An 18,358-nucleotide genomic window follows, 5' to 3' on the forward strand; every position below is an offset into this window, starting at 1 on the left:
TCCATTCTCAGGGTCAAGTCAGAGCTGCTAGACGTCATATAAGACCAGTTAATATTACTAATATTTGTTTTTTTGTTTTCACTTGCAAACAGAAATGGAGGCACACACAAGAAAAGTATCTTTGTCTCACCGAAGCAAATACATTAAACACATAATACTAGTGAGTGAAACTCCCAACATGGTATCCATGTAGAATAGCCAGGCTAAATTGAGGGAGGGTTTTGAATGGGGCCAAACGCAAGCATTGAAAACTTGAGACAGACACTGCTCACAGATGCTTTATAACAATAGGATTAAGGAATGATTCAACCTATCAGTTGCCCGAGTTGTTCAACTACAACCTCTATAGGCCATTCAAAAAATGTTTATGTTTAAATGACTAAACCAATGAAGCCGATAACATGTAGGCTAAATGAGCACATAGCTCTGTCTGAAACTAGTTCAGTGTCAGTGAGCCAAAAAGACAGAGCTCCAATCACCCCAGCAACACAACACAGTCAGAAAGCTATGATGAGTTCTACGTACATTCTTCAATACATGGCCAAATTTGCACAGAATGGGGTTTGTCCGGTTTAAGTCCTAATGATTTCTACAGTGTGTGAAAATAGTAGGCCAACATTACTTAGTCAATCCTTCCAATGTTATTTGTACCTGGGTTTCTAAACTTGTAATGCAAGGCAACATAGCCAGAGTTGTTTATGCCTACCCAAGTTGTTTATGCCTACCCAAGTTGTTTATCCCTACCCAAGTTGTTTATCCCTACCCAAGTTGTTTATCCCTACCCAAGTTGTTTATGCCTACCCAAGTTGTTTATGCCTACCCAAGTTGTTTATGCCTACCCAAGTTGTTTATCCCTACCCAAGTTGTTTATCCCTACCCAAGTTGTTTATCCCTACCCAAGTTGTTTATCCCTACCCAAGTTGTTTATCCCTACCCAAGTTGTTTATGCCTACCCAAGTTGTTTATGCCTACCCAAGTTGTTTATGCCTACCCAAGTTGTTTATCCCTACCCAAGTTGTTTATGCCTACCCAAGTTGTTTATGCCTACCCAAGTTGTTTATCCCTACCCAAGTTGTTTATCCCTACCCAAGTTGTTTATCCCTACCCAAGTTGTTTATCCCTACCCAAGTTGTTTATGCCTACCCAAGTTGTTTATGCCTACCCAAGTTGTTTATGCCTACCCAAGTTGTTTATGCCTACCCAAGTTGTTTATGCCTACCCAAGTTGTTTATCCCTACCCAAGTTGTTTATCCCTACCCAAGTTGATTATCCCTACCCAAGTTGATTATCCCTACCCAAGTTGTTTATCCCTACCCAAGTTGTTTATCCCTACCCAAGTTGTTTATCCCTACCCAAGTTGTTTATCCCTACCCAAGTTGTTTATCCCTACCCAAGTTGTTTATCCCTACCCAAGTTGTTTATCCCTACCCAAGTTGTTTATCCCTACCCAAGTTGTTTATTCCTACCCAAGTTGTTTATTCCTACCCAAGTTGTTTATTCCTACCCAAGTTGTTTATCCCTACCCAAGTTGTTTATGCCTACCCAAGTTGTTTATCCCTACCCAAGTTGTTTATCCCTACCCAAGTTGTTTATCCCTACCCAAGTTGTTTATCCCTACCCAAGTTGTTTATCCCTACCCAAGTTGTTTATCCCTACCCAAGTTGTTTATGCCTACCCAAGTTGTTTATTCCTACCCAAGTTGTTTTTCAGTCAAGCATTGTAGCACAAACTGCACACTATGTGGGGCAACAGAACTGCCATATAATTTAGGCTAGGTTTACTTACCCTATCATCATCATCATCATGTTCTGGGAATAAATCACATTCTCAAATGGCTGAACCAACTTCAAATTCACGCAACTCAAATGTTTGCAAAACATCTCAAACGGACATCAATCCATGGTTTAGGCCCGACTTCTCAGTGCACAAATTAGGCTAGATTTTGGGGGATTTTAAATGAACATACCCTATTATCCCATAAGAACACACAGAAAAAAAGTATTATGGAAACTTTGATACAAGTGGCAAGTAGAGAAGCAATAACCAGAAAACGTACTCACTCAAAACACACAAATGTTGAGTGAATAATGAGATGAGTCTTTTTGCAATTGGAAAAGCTAGGCCTTATCTTTACATTATGTTGGAAATCTGGACCGAAAACCTGAGCAAACTGGGTTACATTTAAAAAATGTTACTCCTTTAAAATTCCCCCACAATATCTGTGCCGAAATGGGCCAATTAGGCTACAGTCACAAACAGCGGGGGGGAAAGGAAAATGGTGCTGGGAGTGACAGAGAACATACTCTTGCTTTCAACAAATGTGTTAGACAGGATATGTCTACAATGACTGACAGTGAATGTGTAGACATGCCTAGCATGTAATTCAATGCTAGCAAAGTTGTAAATAAAACACAATACCAATAAAACTGAACAGGGGCCCGTTTGACTGATGCATTGGTAGGCCATATCGATATCAGTCAACTCTGAATGGGTTATTGTTGCTCATGTATTTCTTCAGTGACATGTTGGATGCAAAAAAACCTCTGTGGCAACTAGGCCTACAGTCCAGTAAAAAAACGGATTAAAACATTATGGTCATGGAATAGGCTATTTGGTGCAACATCATAGTACTCAAGACACAGTTTGCCACTCTCTGTAGGCTGGTATATCATCCCCCCCCCCCCAGGCTAGAATAAGACTGGGCTAGGGAGAGATCGTGTGTCAAATGTCAAGATGACATTCAGACTGCAATCTTGGTACACACTCATTTTCAAAGACATGAGCAACACAGAGTTGACTGATATCAACCTATAAGTGAAGGCCATTAATCAAATGAGACCCACTAACGGAGAGTAAACACTGCGTTTTCTTATGGGTCTTCCTATAAAGAAATGGGACCAACGTGTGACACTGGGATGAACATTTCAAAATGTTTCGAAATTAAAATAAGAATTTATGCAATTCCAAATGAATACAGAGGAATAAAAGTTAATATATGCAAATGTACCCTTAAATTCAGCTATACAACAACATAGGACTATACATCCTTTAAGCAGGGCTCAAACAGATATTGGCAAGTCAAATTCAAGGACTTTCAGTAACTATTTCACGCTATTAATTGTAATTTTCAAGGACCTCAACCTTATACAATTGTATCATTTATATAATTGTACATACAGTGCAGTCGTAAAGTATTCAGACCCCTTGACTTCTTCCACGTTTTGTTTACGTTACAGCCATATTCTAAAATGTATACAAATATTTTCCCGCCTCAATCTACACACAACACCTCATGACAAAGCAAAAACAGGTTTTTAGAAACTTTAGCAAATGTATTAAAAATAAACTGAAATATCACATTTACATACAGTTGAAGTCGGAAGTTTAGTCCACACTCCACAAATTTCTTGTTAACAAACTATCGTTTTGGCAAGTCGGTTAGATCTACTTTGTGCATGACATGTCATTTTTCCAACAATTGTTTACAGACAGATTATTTCACTGTATCACAATTCCAGTGGGTCAGACGTTTACATACACTAAGTAGACTGTGCCTTTAAACAGCTTTGAAAATTCCAGAAAATGTCATGGCTTTAGATGCTTCTGATAGGCTAATTGACATCATTTGAGTCAATTGGAGGTGTACCTGTGGATGTATTTCAAAGCCTACCTTCACTTCAACCTCAGTGCCTCTTTGCTTGACATTATATGGAAAAAACTTTGTAGACCTCCACAAGTCTGGTTCATCCTTGGGAGCAATTTCCAAATGCCTGAAGGTACCACGTTCATCTGTACAAACAATAGTACACAAGTATAAACACCATGGGACCATGCAGCCGTCACACCGCTCAGGAAGGAGATGCATTCCGTCTCCTAGAGGTGAACGTACTTTGGTGTGAAAAGTGCAAATAAATCCCAGAACAACAGCAAAGGTGCTGGAAGAAACAGGAACAAAAGTATCTATATCCACAGTAAAACGAGTCCTATATCGACATAACCTGAAAGGCCGCTCAGCAAAGAAGAAGCCACTGCTCCTAAACTGACATAAAAAAAAAGCCAGACTACAGTTTGCAACTACACATGGGGGACAAAGATTGTAGTTTTTCGGAGAAATGTCCTCTGTGATGAAAAAAAAGAAAATAAATGTTTGGCCATAATGACCATCATTATGTTTAGAGGAAAAAGGGGGAGGCTTGCAAGCCGAAGAACATCATCCCAAACGCGACGCATGGGTTGGCAGCATCATGTTTTGGGGTGTGCTTTGCTACAGGAGGGACTGGTGCACTTCGCAAAAAATATGTCATCATGAGTTAGGAAAATGTGGATATATTGAAGCAACATCTCAAGACATCAGTGAGGAAGTAAAAGCCTGGTCGCAATTGGGTCTTCCAAATGGACCAGAGAATCTCTTTAATCATGGTCTGAAAGTCTTTATGTGCCTTTTGGCAAACTCCAGAGCTCTGTCAGAGTGACCCTCTGGTTCTTGGTCACCTCTCTGACCAATGCCCTTCTCCCCTGATTGCGCAGTTTAGCTGGGTGTCTAGCTCTCGGAAAAGTCTTGGTGGTTTCAAACTTCTTCCATTTAAGAATGATGTAGACCACTGTGTTCTTGGGGACCTTCAATGCTGCAAACATTTTTTGGTACCCTTCCCCAGATCTGTGCCTCGACACAATCCTGTCTTGGAGCTCTACGGACAATTCCTTCGACTTAAAGGCTTGGTTTCTGCTCTGACATGCACTGTCAACTGTGGGACCTTATATAGACAGGTGTGTGCCTTTCCAAATCATGTCCAATCAATTGAATTTACCACAGGTGGACTCCAATCAAGTTGTAGAAACATCAAGGATGATCAATCGAAACAGGATGCACCGGAGCTCAATTTCGAGTCTCATAGCAAAGGGTCTAAATACTTACGTAAATAAGGCATCAGATTTCTTATTTTTTATACATTTGCAAACATTTCTTGTTTTCACTTTGTCATTATGTGTTATTGTTTGTAGAATACTGAGGATTTTTAAAATCCATTTTAGAATAAGGCTGTAATGTAAACAAAAATGTGGAAAAAGGTCAAGGGGTCTGAATACTTTCTGAAGGCACTGTACAGGACCTAATATAGAACTCCCTGCCCCACAAAAGCATGCAAAAAAGCGAAGAGAAAAAAGTAGTCCATTACCACTAAGAATAATGCATGTTTTAGGCCTTGCCAATGCATTGATATTCAAATTATTTTTACATACTAAAATATGTGAGAATAATGTGAGCATCACCTGACTAAATAAATTGGATGCATACACAGCGATTTTTCTGTTGCATTAATCTCACTATTTGAATCTCACCTTCGCCGTTTTTAAAATGAGTAAGTGACAAAAAAACAAAGTTTTTTTTAAATGGAAGGTTTTGTATGGAAAGCAAACAGATGGGGACATTATGAGGATGACAACAACAGTAGCTGCAAATTCAGGTTGGCTACTTCAAGCCCCTTGTATTGTTTAAAATTGTAGGTGGACCATGGAAAACAAAACGTATTTGTCATGTTATTTCATTATCCGATAATACTGTTAATAAGCCCACTTGGCTATGTAATTTGTAGTCATTATATCTAGAATAAATAATAGGAAGAGTGTTGGGTGTTGCGCAATAATCTATCCTACACAACTGTGCTCAGAAGACTGTCCAATCTGAGGTACAAAAACATGAACACATTACCTTGATGCGTTCTCTGGTAAATCTAACGAGACCCTGCTGGAAATCATGCAGACAACAGATGATCAACATCAATTCGCTAGGGATATTAGATCCAACGTGGCTCCAGGAACACTGGTGTAACGAATGAGACATTCCTTTTTTGCATCACATGCGCTATCACAACAGCTGTTCATCATTGGAATATCAATCGAAAGATTCCTTCCTGGATCAGAGGATGAGTGAAAATATCACAGCGTAACTATTCAGCTGGACACTAAATGCGCATCCACCAAATATTATGCAAAACTATTGAAGAACCACATTAAAGTTATCAAGGTAATGTGACACTTTCGGATAGATATATTTGATTTTGCATTCACATATATTATTTTGGATTTCTGTGCCCATGAAAACTGTTTTCACCCAGTAACATAAGGAGACACTAATTGTTACATAGTTACACTGCATTTCTGAGATCTCTATACAAAAAAAAAAAGTCCCAACCGCTAGATCCAGGATTCTTACAGGGTTGAAGTTCAATGTCTAACTTAACCGATTAACGCTAATGCTTAATATATGAGATAACGACAACTTACACTGCCATAGACGCAAGGACAAAGAAGCAATGTTTTAAGTCACGATTTTGGACAAATCTGTCGAGACACCAAACATGATAAAAAAGTTAAACAGGTTTTAAATCAACTCGTGAAATTGATTGAAAATAGCTATGATTCTCCATAATATCTTAATATAATGACATGGAAATCAATTGCAGATTATAATCAATGACCAAGTTGTCCAGTGTAGGAATTCCTCACTGGTACCCTCGTTTATAGAAAGACCTTTACGCAGAGCAGACACATAGCGTCAAACGCACACGTAAGCACATTCTGATGCACTGGAACTAACTTTAAAAACATAACTGAGCCGACACTTTCTGGAAACGTTTACATTCAGACAAGGCAGATAGCCAAGCCAGAGGTATTGGCACACAGCATGAGGTTTTGCGGCGGTCATGTGAGGTCTACTGCGGTATGGATGGGATTTGTTTGTTGTTGCCATTTTGCTCCCATTCAAATTAGCCCAGGTTATCTTGTTCAATCTCATTTGTTCTCTTAAACTAAATACCATGAATGGTTTCTCATTAAGTAGTAATGTGGTTTGAAATGTCAAGATTCAACATAATTTGGCTGATATAGTTTTCAACAAACTGCATACCCCGTAGACAAGAGGAGGGGGTAGAGCAGAGGAGGGGGTAGAGAGGATAAGGGTGCTTAATGAGGTCTGTGGGGATAGAGTCCAGCCGGGCTCCCCTGAACCCCAACCTCCTTCCCTTGACAGAGAGGCACGTACCACCCGCTCACAAGCTCAGACAAAGATTAAAAAGACAAACACACACGCCATAGCCCTCGCTAAGTAGGGCTGTCTCCAAGCAAATCCCCCCCTATACATGATGTACTACTCTGTGTGGTGGTGAAAGGTCAGTCTGCTTTTAGTGAGTACATGCCTTATGCTAGCAGTAATCATTGTTTGGTTCCTGTATATTTAGAACTGTTTAGGAAGAAGCAGTGGGATGGAGTATAGACTACTACAGCATATTGTATGTTATTAAAGCTCCACTCAGACCTCTTATTGAGGTTTCATGTTCAAGAATTGATATGCATTACAGTAGCTATACCAGATATAATAGGACATAGAAGACGCTTAATAATCACCTCACTCTACACTCTATTTAGCTGCAATTGGTAAGCAGTGAATTTCATACTCAAAATGCCGCTCGCTTCAAGGGTGTGTGTGTGTGTGTGTGTGTGTGTGTGTGTGTGTGTGTGTGTGTGTGTGTGTGTGTGTGTGTGTGTGTGTGTGTGTGTGTGTGTGTGTGTGTATATATACGTACTAGAGAACAAATGTATCATTCATTTGATAAGAGTGAACGAACACTGGCTAAATCATGAATGATAACTTTCATTGTGACATGAGAAGTGGCTGATCAAGGAGCGACTAAAGCTCAAACTGTAACAATAGGTTACATTTCACTTTCAGTCAAATCATCCAGTTTCAATGTTCTCTATATCTTTCCAATCAAATGTCAAACATGTATGTACAATCTTCTCCATGAAAGCTAAATTGAAAAAATATAACTTGAAATGCAATTGAACTTTAACTGACTGTGGTAAATCAATTTCATATATTCAATGCCAACAAAGCATTTCCTGGCTGCACCTGCAGTATAGCACAGTATCAGCAGCATTCCCTGGCTGCACCTTCCAGTATAGAACAGTATCAGCACCATTCCCTGGCTGCACCTTCCAGTATAGAACAGTATCAGCACCATTCCCTGGCTGCACCTGCAGTATAGAACAGTATCAGCAGCATTCCCTGGCTGCACCTTCCAGTATAGCACAGTATCAGCAGCATTCCCTGGCTGCACCTGCAGTATAGAACAGTATCAGCATCATTCCCTGGCTGCACCTGCAGTATAGAACAGTATCAGCATCATTCCCTGGCTGCACCTGCAGTATAGAACAGTATCAGCAGCATTTCCTGGCAGCACCTTCCAGTATAGAAGAGTATCAGCATCATTCCATGGCTGCACCTTCCAGTATAGAACAGTATCAGCAGCATTCCCTGGCTGCACCTGCAGTATAGAACAGTATCAGCATCATTCCTGGCTGCACCTGCAGTATAGAACAGTATCAGCAGCATTCCCTGGCTGCACCTGCAGTATAGAACAGTATCAGCAGCATTCCATGGCTGCACCTTCCAGTATAGCACAGTATCAGCAGCATTCCATGGCTGCACCTTCCAGTATAGCACAGTATCAGCAGCATTCCATGGCTGCACCTGCAGGATAGCACAGTATCAGCAGCATTCCCTGGCTGCACCTTCCAGTATAGAACAGTATCAGCAGCATTCCCTGGCTGCACCTTCCAGTATAGCACAGTATCAGCAGCATTCCATGGCTGCACCTGCAGGATAGCACAGTATTAGCAGCATTCCCTGGCTGCACCTTCCAGTATAGAACAGTATCAGCAGCATTCCCTGGCTGCACCTTCCGTATAGCACAGTATCAGCAGCATTCCCTGGCTGTACCTTCCAGTATACCACCGTATCAGCAGCATTCCCTGGCTGCACTTGCAGTATAGCACAGTATCAGCAGCATTCCATGGCTGCACCTTCCAGGATAGCACAGTATCAGCAGCATTCCATGGCTGCACCTTCCAGTATAGCACAATATCAGCAGCATTTCCTGGCAGCACCTTTCAGTATAGCACAGTATCAGCAGCATTTCCTGGCAGCACCTTCCAGTATAGCACAGTATCAGCAGCATTTCCTGGCAGCACCTTCCAGTACAGCACAGTATCAGCAGCATTTCCTGGCAGCACCTTCCAGTACAGCACAGTATCAGCAGCATTTCCTGGCTGCACCTTCCAGTATAGCACAGTATCAGCAGCATTCCATAGTGATTCTATAGTCACAGTGGCATTAGCTGGTGTTTTCCAGAAGCACATGGAGTAGCCAGCCAAGCTCCTCCTGTTTCTTTTGCCGAACAAGCTCTACTTTCATGGCCTCTGGTACATTCTAATGCTAGATTGTATTTTCAACCTGCAACTACCAGGAAATAACACTTTTACAGTGTTAGTTTAATCAGCGGTTGTACAATGAGATATAAAAACACAGGAAAACATTTATTCTGAATCCACAGGTCCTCTAAAGAATCCTGTAAGAGTCTGACTTCCACAGGTGTCAAGCTTCTTCTCAAGAGGCATTTTCTCAGCTATCAGAAATACAGGTATGATTGAAGAATTACGCAGGTGTTATCACAGGCTTTGCGACACAGAAAGTAGCAGTTGACTACTCAATTGTCAACATTTATTCAAATCAGTAGACCTACAGTAAATCCTATTTAGGACCTGAATGAGGCTCTCTCCACTAGCCTACCTATTGTTCCTGCAGTGAGGACTCTTCATACAATGTTTTCAAAATTATCTGCAGATAAATCGCAAAAAATCTAACAGTTCCATAAAAGCCTACCAGTTCCAAAAGAACAGCTCTCTTATCGATTTCATTTGGTAGGCTACTGACGAGTCACTCAAGTGAATTGACTTCATATCGAAAATACCTTTAAAAAACAGTATCAGCAGCATTCCCTATCTAAAAAAAAAAAAATAAACTTTTAATCACCCCCTTTCCTCCCCAATTTCATGGTATCAAAATTGGTGGTTACAGTCTTGTGCCTCTCCCGAGTCCATACCGCTGCTCCGGTATGGACTCGGGAGAGGCGAAGGTCGAGAGCCTTGCGACCTCCGAAACACAACCCAGCCAAGCCGCACTGCTTCTTGACACAATGCCCGCTTAACCTGGAAGCCAGCCGCACCCATGTGTCGGAGGAGACACTGTGCACCTGGCAACCGTGTCAGCGACCGCCCGCCACAGGAGTCACTAGTACACGATGGGACAAGAACATCCCTGCCGGCCAAACCTTCCCCAATTGCGCGCCACCTCATGGGTCTCCCGGTCGCGGCCGGCTGCGACAGAGCCTGGACTCGAACCAGGATCTCTAGTGGCACAGCAAACACTGCGATGCAGTGCCTTAGACCACTGCGCCACTTGGGATCTTTAGTTGACGTGTCTCGATGTGATATCATGGATATATAACTAGGTTGTATGATTCATGACCGGCAAAAGAAATGAGATTGACTTTAGCCAGTCAGGTCGACACATTATATAAACTAGTCAAGCTGACTGTTCCTCACGCAAAGCACAGTAAATAGCCGATGTGTACCATTCCGTGGCTGCATATGAAACACGCCAGGGTCCAACGTTAACTGGCCCCCCCAAAAATCTACTGGCCGAACATAATTTCTACTGGCCTGGAAATGGTGAAGTTGTTAAATGCATTGGTCATGCAGGGCCTATACGTTGTCATGCTTTCTCTTTATATTCAGCTATTAATAGGCTACATTTGGTTATTATCATACGTATTAAAAAGCTGTGTAATATAATTTAGCAACGCAAGTCATTACTCTATTCTTTGGAGTTGCATTGAATTAATTGCATACATTTGTTTCTAAAGTACGTAATTAAGAAGATTTAAAAAATAGGATGCACCCATTTTAAGACGAACGTTTCAAAAGAGATGACATTTAGCCAATACCAATGATAGGCTTTTTTTGTAGCTTTCCTTTTTGCAGACTATCAACCGTAACCAGCATATTGCTAGTATGTTCACTATTGAAGGTTTACTTTGGTAAAGAACTTTCCCTAAAATAGATAAGCTCAGAGAGTAGATATATACGGGCACTTCTTTTTGCTCTAGATAGCTCCTGTGTGCTGTGTTAAGGCATCAACTGGTACTGCTCGAGAAGTTGTCTCGCGGGAGCGTGGAGGTGCGTGAAAGAACAGCCAATCATATGCTCAAATACAAATAGAGTGACAATTACGAGTGTAGTCGTCAATGGTAGACTGCGACAGAGCTGGTAAAAGTTGGACTGGAATGCAAAAATGTACTGAAAAGTTACTGTCCCTATGTGAATGAAGAGATCCACTGGCCCGAAATGTTTTTACTGGCCTGGTAGGCCATAATCAATGTCGGACCCTGCACGCCAAACAAAATAAACCAATGTGGTAACGATGAGTCGAAATCTGACACATTATATGGGACGTGCAAATTCACGCGCTCTCCCTCCGTGTAGGAATTTGACTGCAACCACAGCGCACACCAAACCCCCAGGTACCGAGAGGCGGGACAGACAGCAGACTGTCAAACCAGCAGTGTTACTACTTGATCCCTATATGACTACACAAAGCCAAAACAACTAGACCTACTAGCTACCACTACCATGCACACCACAGTGATACTTGGCTGAGATATTTGTGTGTGATACAGTAACCATCTTATTGTCTGGATGGAATACACCTAGTAGTGTGAAGCAGGGGTACTGGGGATAATATATTGTCCATTAATCACCCATCAAGAAACCAATGGAGGGTACTGCCACCCTCATTGGATGTAGCCTATAGACAGCCTGCTTGCAGCAGTACCAAAGTAGACTGATAAGTGTTCCTCAGACATTACACTGGCACAGGCGGCATATACACGCCAATCTGATGAAAACCTCAGGTGGATTTGTTTGGAGAGCGCTAACGTTGCATTATGGTGTGCACAAATATGAAGTGTAGTACGATCATCTGAACCGGCCACGATAACGCTATAAAAAGGTGCATTTTGTACCATCAAAGTTCCTTGTGCTTGGGTGCTTTCTCAATACCATAAAGGCTGCATTCTACTTTAAATCAGCAAAGAAGGGTGTGAGTAATGTGCTAAACATCCTAAACTATCAAACAGATGTTGGGCCAATATTAAACACTATGAAAAAAATAAATAAAGCTCGCAGACAGCATGTGCTGCTTCCAAGTGTTGCAGCTGCAACGTATTCTGTACTGTGGTGTAGGTTAAACAAAAGTACTTGGGAGCAGCATATACCATAGCCATGAACAGTTAACTATGCATTTAATAAGTCTATTATGAAGCAGATTAACTTGAGACTTGAGCCAAACAATTGCTGAACTAATATTGTGCAGCAGCACACCAATTGAGAAGAGACCCATAATGAAGAGACCCATCATGAAGAGACCCCAGAACCCAAGATTCTTCTCTAATTGCTGTAATAAAATGACCCTGCTTATCTTTTGGCCTGAGTAGAGTCAAGTTCTTCCAACCTGGTGAGACTAAGCAAACTGACCCACACTCCTTTGCAATGTAGAGGCCGAACTACTGTAGCCTAGGTAAAACATTGCTGCTGTGCTCTCGAGTTAAAAAGCCATACTTTTTCAAGGGTTGAAAGATTTTTAGGCCACCGTTAACCCACGTGGCTCAATAACGGCTTAGTAAGTACAGGATCTGACAGCAGCTCATGAATGTAATCTAGCCTACATCAAAACAACATGTTAGAACAGCCTCTATGTCACAGGCAGCCGAGACAGGGAGACCTGAAGGGCGGTGCACATTTGGCCTTGCACCATCTAGGTTCGTCAGTTGCAAGGTGTTTCCTCCGACACATTCCGGGTTAAGCGAAGTGTTAAGGGGAGGACCCATGTCTCGAACGGCACCTCTCCCGAGCCCATTGGGGAGTTGCAGCGATGACACAAGGTCATAACTTCCAATTGGGTATCACGACAATGGGCAAAAAAAATACATGACTAATAAATGTAGCAAATATCTTACCCAAAGATATTGTGAACAAACATGTAACACCAGGCTTTGGGAAAAGTTAAATAAACAATTCCCTACTAAGTGCTTACATTTCCGAGATGTATACATATCTACTTCTGGATGTTTACTGTGAGGAAGCTATGACCCAACTAGCTATTCAGTTCTGTAAAAATATTTCAAGGATAAATACACAACGCAGAGGACGAGAGGTCAATAGAGTACTAAAGGTCAAGAGTAGTAAAAGTCAATAGAATAATAACGATCAATGGTGTTTTTTCTGTAATAAGGGATTAATGATCAATTGGTCAGAGACATGGGAGGCATTTCAGTCTGGGACTCATAGCTACATGGCAAATTCTCATTGGTTCAAATTGTTGAAACATTGAGCCGGAAATAGGATACTTGTTATTTGGCCATTGGCCCAGTTTTATTGCAAGGATTTCTAATTGGACAACCACAGGCTAGTGCTGGGTTATAAAACTACATCCTCTCCTTTCTTCTGTGGAGAGAATCACTGAGGACATGAGAGAATGAACATCTACCTCTCAGCATAACATCTATGATTTGTCCACTTTGAATAAACCTATTTTTCTCCCCCTGATTCGCTTTGGGTTCTGCGTTACTGAAGAGTAACATCAACTTGAACATCAACCACCAACAGTCCGATGTGGCCGCAATGAAGCGCAAAAAAGGGGGCAGTGCGTTTAGAGCTTTGATCAGCATGAAAATTCAAGCCTGGTGCTACCTGAGCCCTACGTTAAAGACACTGTATGAGCCCAAGACCAAAACATAATAATTGTGCTGTTAATTGTAATTCTCCGAGGTCCCTCTTTGTGGCACCTGACCACACTACTGAACAGTAGTTCATGTGCGACAAAATGGGGGCCTGTAGGACCTGCCTTGTTGATAGCGTTGTTAAGAAGGCAGAGCAGTGCTTTATTATGGACAGAATTCTCCCCATCTTAACTACTGTTGTATCAACATGTTTTGACCATGACAGTTTACAATCCATTGTTACTCCAAGCAGTTTATTCACCTCAACTTGCTCAATTTCCACATTATGTTTACATTACAAGATTTAGTTGAGGTTTAGGGTTTGTCCCAAATACAATGCTTTTAGTTTTTGAAATATTTAGGACTAACTTATTTCTTGCCACCCATTCTGAAACAAACTGCAGCTCTCTGTTAAGTGTTGCAGTGACTGCACTCGCTGACTTGTATAGTGACGAGTCATCCGCATACATAAGACACATTGGCTTTAATCAAAGCTAGTGGCAGGTCACTAGTAAAGATTGAAAAAAGCAAGGGGCCTAGAGAGCATTGGCTTTGCCCAACGAACACTGGTGGAGTTTGTGCTTCCAAAAAGACGCCACTACTATCGTTTTCTATTACTTTTCAGAATATTTATCCACAAGGCATACATCACTTCCTGTCTCTATTGTTGCTTTGTTCCTTCCTTGCTCTCAACAGTTAAATGAAGTGGTGTTGTCCTTTTTTTCATTATTGTAATTACATGGTTGAAAAATATCAGACTAGAAAAAGATGAAGACTGCTTCTCGAGGATGGAATTTGGATCTGACTAAATAACTGCTATATGCATTCAGACCATCGCACACACTCTCAAACTGCCCATGAGTTCTTTTGGCTGCTGTATTTTACATTCAGCAAACTTGAATCCTCCTTTGAATATATATTTTTTTATTACCTCAAAATAAAAAAGGTCTGACGAACTATTCTAGTCTAGAATTTTTCTTGGGACTCCACGGGAGCGAAGGAGAGGCCAGTCGGGGGCAGGTGCATAATTGAGAACAGTGAAGACAGTAGTGACGGGGGGGTAAAAGCTATATGTCAAAATATTATTTTTAGACAATATTATAGCGATATTTGACTCAAAGTAACTTTGTCAACAAAAAAAAAAAAACTACTGTAGGCAGCACTAGTCGGCTGTACCTGCGACAAAACTCTGAAACTCTTGTTCATCTATTTTTAAATACTGGGCCAACATGTTTTCTGCACTTATTACGTGAGGTTCCTGGAAATTCCCAGCCCTAGAAGACAGAGGCTATAAATTAGAAGCTACAAATAAGGATAATACTGCATTGAATTGATTACCTGCACTATGCAAGAGAAAGGCTGAAACATTACCTTCAGATTAATTCCTCATACAGTGTATGCGTTTCCATCACGGGCCATCACTTGCTAGCATTGGCGCCTTTTCTTAATATTGTAATGACATTCTTGAATAATACTGTATATGGCCTATTTGGGACTAGAATAAGGTGCAGACAGAATTTGCTTCTCATCATGACTGAATAAATAACTGCTTTAGGCCATGCATTCAAGGCTACTTGTTGTTGGTCATAAATGTGACAGGATTTTCAGCAAAATAATAAGCAAGACGTTGATTTGACGAGGGAAAGATTCCAGGAAAATGGATGGGTGACCAGAGGTAGGCTATGACATGTTTTTACACTGAGTGTACACATATTAGGTACACCTGCTCTTTCCATGAGAGACTGACCAGTTAGGTGTAAGCCATGATCCCTTACTGATTTTACTTCTTAAATCCACTTCAATCAGTGTAGATGAAGAGGAGACAGATTAAAGAAGGATTTCTCAGAGTCGAGACAATTGAGACATGGATTGCATGTGTGCCATCCAGAGGGTGAATGGGCAAGACAATTTAAGTGCCTTTGAACAGGGTATGGTAGTAGGTGCCAGGCGCACCGGTTTGAGTGTGTCAAGAACTGCAACGCAGCTGGGGTTTTCACGCTCAACAGTTTCCCGTGTGTATTAAGAATGGTCCACCACCCAACTTGACAACTGTGGGAAGCATTGTAGTCAACATGGGCCAACATCACTGTGGAACGCTTGACACCTTGTAGAGTCCATGACCCGATGAACCGAGGCTGTTCTGGGGGCAAAAGGGGGTCCAACTCAATATTAGGAATATATATCAATCTTGAACAGGATTATCTATTTTGGTTGCATTTTTAATGGAATTGATGGCAAGAGAGTGATGTTCATTCATATTAATCCATCATGGAGATACTGTATATCAGGCCTATTATTACAGTAGCATAGGCTGTGGCTACAGCACAAGACATTTTTTTACCAGCTGATGAAATGATACATGCATTGTGAAGTCCATACCGAACTGTGCTCCATACCGAGATGCGCTGTCGGTCTACACCCCAATCCCCACGGGCCACCAACTTTCAAACACCACCTCACTCTGTGGTGATTGGCTTGTGATATGCTAGTGTCAAAGGAGGCCGAACCAACGAGAACAGCAGATTCTCCAGAAGAATTTCAACCAATAGCCCCCACACTCCAGACAAGAGTATAGCAGAATGCCCATTCACAGGGATTTGAAGTGAAAGGCACTCACACATTCAGAATAGGTTATTTGTGGGTGCATTGTAGATATGAAACAATAGCTAAAGATGCACTACGGAGAAATATCTAATAGTTCGCCTAAGCTCAGTTTGTGACACAAAACAAGCAAGTACAGTGTAGAGAATCATTGTACCATCTGAACCGCGTTGAAATATATTTTCCATAACCAAAAATATTGTATTTACAGCTGTTTGAAGCTGGTGTACAAAACCAAAAAGTAAAAGACAGAAAAACAAAATGGGAAGCATAGAATTAGCTCACATAGAACATATCTACCGCTTCTTAGAATAGCTTTCAATGAGAATGACAGATCAATAACACACATTTCCATGTGCATTTGGTCGGGTCGCCCAAAAAGTTACATATTAAAGCTTTAAAACTCCTGCACACTGAGCACGCAAAGTATTTTTTTATGATGCTTTGGTTTCGGCCTCTCGACTGTCTTCAGAGCCTCAGAGGTCGAAAGGGTGAAATGTTAGCAAAAAGTGATCATTTGCTAGAGTAGTATGTAGGAATCTCATGGAATTTGAGCCAGTGGTCGCGTGAGTCCTGACAAAAGACTACTATCCCTGAACATCAAGCCATGCCAGCCTCTGACAACTTCAACACACCATACTAACAACATGTTTCATCTGTCAGTGATAAATCTTCACCTTCTTCTGCAGTGTTGCCCTAATGTCAACTGTGACTCTCCAGTGCATGGTGTCCAACGGCTAATTCGCATTAGTATAAAACATTTAAAAAGGAGATACTATTCTAAGTCCACCTTGGCCGAATACTCTCATAAGAATGGTGGGAACAGTCATCTTAACTCAGGCAGCCACAGAACATTAATTAACCTACACTATGGACTGAACACGGATTACCAACTTTCCAAGTTCAAACAACAGCTAGGTTTATTCAACTCAGTCCTAATTCAGTCAGAACTGACCACGTATGAAGCCAGAGAAAAGAGAAAGCGTTGCTTGGGTACTGAACAAGACCCAGGAAGCCAAAAGCTCTGCAGCCAGCCCCATCTCCCTCTGTGAAGGAGCCATTTGAGTCTCATTGATTTGGCTTCTTCCATGTTCCTTGTTTGAAACAGCCCATCTCCTACCTAAGCTGGTTAGGGGTTCCCTTATCTCTCTGTTACTCTCTGCACCCCATCCTCCTGCTTCACTTTCAGTGCTTTGGGAGAGCTGCTGAGGGAAGGGGAAACAGGAGTTATTCACAGGCAACACAGGCAAAGCAATACCAAGATTACACTAATTCGTACAGATTTAGAAACACAAACACATTGAATGACCATCCATAAATGGGTTAGTTTTGCACTTTATTGTGGTGCACTTTATTTTGTTATTTGCAACAAAGTGGGAGGAGCCGGTCTAGAGACCGAGAAAGATTTGCGAGAGGCGGGCCTACAGCAGAAAGACAAAGACGATAAGCGCTAAGATTATTTTAGTGATAGAATGTCTTTGTAATACTGGTCTATGCCCCACAAAAGTATTATGACTGTTTAAGTGTAGCTAACCAGGAAATGATTGATTAGGATGAATATACTATGAAGTATTTCAGTTCAACGTTTAAGCCAGCAGTGATTTACTTGCACTGTGAAAGTATCGGAGCTGATAAAGTACACATCCCTGAAATTGGAACCAATGCTAAAAATAATGCATATTTTGTGTTGTGCTATATTTCCAAAGATGATGTTGTTAATAATGCATTTCTCCTGCATTTTCATAGCCACACACTATTTGTGTTTGGTGGAATTTGGGGGAGAGCTCTGCAATAGTTGATGGGCTCACATCATCACAGGCACTAACTACACAGATGAGCTATCAAATTATGTTTGTGAGTGAGCTGGCAACAATCTTTTGACAACTAAAAATACTCCTCTATACAGGCTGCCTATGTGATCTGGACAAAAATAAATAGCTTATTATTATTATTCATAAACCTAGTCTGTAAATGTTTTCCTCTTGTTGAATTAACGGTGTTATAGCTAATTAGACTGCATGCTGAGCCGAGTAGACTCAGTACAATCATTGGGCAACAATGCACAGGGGTGGACTGGCAAGGCC

The 18,358-nt window shown here is 41.3% G+C and overlaps 1 protein-coding gene across 3 annotated transcripts in view; it reads right to left on the reverse strand.

Annotated features, from left to right (window-relative positions):
• The window catches only part of LOC124046353 (SR-related and CTD-associated factor 8-like), a 42,398-nt gene that overhangs the window by 16,240 nt on the left and 7,800 nt on the right, over positions 1-18,358 (reverse strand). The window contains exon 3 of one of the 3 annotated variants that reach the window (XM_046366653.1): positions 17,395-17,479. The exons of 1 other annotated variant lie outside the window; for it this stretch is intronic. The gene's annotated coding sequence lies outside the window, so the exon portion shown is untranslated. The remainder of the gene's footprint in view (positions 1-17,394; positions 17,480-18,358) is intronic. One more of the 3 variants, XM_046366655.1, reaches the window with a different exon arrangement.

Source organism: Oncorhynchus gorbuscha, linkage group LG10 (genome assembly GCF_021184085.1).
Source record: "Oncorhynchus gorbuscha isolate QuinsamMale2020 ecotype Even-year linkage group LG10, OgorEven_v1.0, whole genome shotgun sequence".
Taxonomy (NCBI): Eukaryota; Metazoa; Chordata; class Actinopteri; order Salmoniformes; family Salmonidae; genus Oncorhynchus; species Oncorhynchus gorbuscha.